Source organism: Gracilinanus agilis, chromosome 4 (assembly GCF_016433145.1).
Source record: "Gracilinanus agilis isolate LMUSP501 chromosome 4, AgileGrace, whole genome shotgun sequence".
In the NCBI taxonomy this organism is placed as follows: Eukaryota; Metazoa; Chordata; class Mammalia; order Didelphimorphia; family Didelphidae; genus Gracilinanus; species Gracilinanus agilis.
This window is the reverse complement of record NC_058133.1, coordinates 195,060,572-195,063,071: the sequence shown is the minus strand read 5'-3', so window position 1 is coordinate 195,063,071 and position 2,500 is coordinate 195,060,572.

Below are 2,500 nucleotides of genomic sequence, written 5' to 3'. Positions count from 1 at the left end.
TCCTGAGCTTAAATCTGGTCTCAGACACTTATAAGCTGTGCGACCTTGGATAAGTCACTTCCCCTTGTTTGCCTCAGTTTCCTTATCTGTCGAATGAGAAGGAAAAGGCAAATCACTCCAGTATCTTACCAAGAAATCCCCCAGTGGACTTATGAGAAAGAATGCTATCTACATATAGAGAAAGAACAGTTGGAGAAGAAATGCAGAAGAAAACATATGATTTATTACTTGTTTATATAGATATAGGATTTGAGGTTTTGGTTTGAAAAAAAATCACTCTATTCCAAAAATGAATAATAAGGAAATAGGTATTGAGTGATAATCCATGTATAACCCAGTGGAATTGCTTGTCAGCTCTGCGAGGGGGGGAAGAAAGAGGGGAGGGAGAGAAAATGAATCATATAACCATGGGAAAATATTTTTTAAATAAAATAAAATTTTATTTAAAAAAAGAGAGAGAGAGAGAAATCCCCCAAGAGGTTCACAAAGAATCAGACATGACTGAAACCACTGAACAGCACAAGTTTAAGAAGACTAGAAAGATTGGAAGGGGCTTCAAATACCAAATAGAGTAATTTATATTTGATCCTGAAGATAGCAAGGAACCACTAGAGCTTATTGGGTTGGGGTAATAGAATCAGACCTTTGCTTTAGGAAAATTACTTTGGCAACTGAATGGAGGATGGATTGGAGTAGGGAGAAATTTGAGGCAAGAACACCAGTTGAAAGAATAGGAACTTTCCCCTCACAATAAGACCAAATTTGCTTTTTTGCAACTTCTACCCATTGCTCCAAGTTCTGTCCTCAGGGAAATGAAACTTAAGCTATGCCTCCCTCTTTTTTGTTCTTTTAAACCTTTACCTTCTGTCTGAGAATTCATACTGAGTATCGTTCCCTAAGCAGAAGAGTGGTAAAGACTAGGCAATGGGGGTGAAGTGACTTGCCCAAGATCACACAGCTAGGAAGTGTCTGAGGCCAAATTTGAACCCAGGACCTCCCCATCTCTCGATGCACTGAGCCACCCAGCTGTCCTCTACACCTCCCTTTAAAAGACTCTTTCCTATGTATTTCCAATCCCTTCCCTCTTCCTGCTACTTTTGTATATAGTCATGTTTCATATCAGTTTGGTTCAATATTCTTCTTCTTATCTCTCCACAGCCTTCACTGGGCCCAAGAGATGCATGCTCTCCCGGACCCCCCAGTCTCTGGCCAGGGCCCAGGACGCTATTGCTGCGCAAGAACCCCCGAGATGGCTTTGGCTTCACCCTTCGGCACTTCATTGTCTACCCACCAGAGTCAGCTGTGCACTGCGGGGTTAAGGTACGGGGAGGGCCTGAATCTCTCTTCCCTAAAGACACACCACAGGGAGAGCCTGCATCAGTGGAGTCCCAGCCAAAAGACCTAGATTCAAGTACTCGCTCTGATTTCTCTGAGCCTCATTTTCCTCATCTATAAAATGGGGACTCATACTTTTTTTTAGTTCTCTAAAGATAGGTTTAATAAAGGGTAGCTAGTTGGCACAATGGACAAAGTACCAGGCCTGGAGTCAGAAAGACTCCTCTTCCTGAGTTCAAAGCTGGCTTCAGGCACTTACTAGCTGGGTGACCCTGGGCAAGTCATTTAACCCTGTTTGCTTCTGTTTCCTTGTTTGTACAAAGAGCTAGAGAGGGCTATGGTAAACTACTCCAGTATCTTTGCTAAGAAAGCCCCTATGGGGTCACAGAGAGTTGGACATGACTGAAACAACTGAACAGCAACAACAAAAGTTTAATAAGATTTTAAAAAGCAATATTGTAGGAGCAGCTAGGTAACATAGTGGATAGTGGAGTTGGGAGGACCTAAGTTCAAATCTGGTCTCAGATACTTCTGGGCTGAATGACCTTGAGTAAGTCACTTAACCCCATTTAGGTCCTTGTCTTTTTGTCTTAGAGTTGATACTAGAAGAAAGAAAGGGTTTGAAAAAATCTATTTCGCATGTTCTTATAAAAGACTAGTATTTTAACACATAAGAAATGCTAAAGTAAGCATTTCTTTCTTAAAGAAATCACTAACTTTTCTTGGCATTCCTTTCTTCACTACAACAAAACTGGACTAGATGATGTCCATGTGCTGAAAATAAGAATGATTTTACCCCCAAGATCACAGGGTTGTTTTGAGGAATGTGCTTTACAATTCTATATAAATGTAAGCTATCATTATTACCTAATAAAAGGTGGCATCCTTTCCCCAAAGCTGTCTTGACAATGTTCCCTGCCAGAAAGTCTTTCTTTGCATCTAATCTATATCCCTTGGACTGCTTGATACAGTTGTAGCTTCTCCTGCATGAATACACAAACCCATCCTCTGTCTACCACTTCCCATCTGTGAAACAACTAACATTCTCATAATACATTCTTCTCAAATGCAGGTTGGGGGAGTGAGGAGGAGGTGGAGGAGAAAGAAGGGGTAGGAGGGAGGGAGAGAGAGAGAGAGAGAGAGAGAGAGAGAGAGAGAGAGAGAG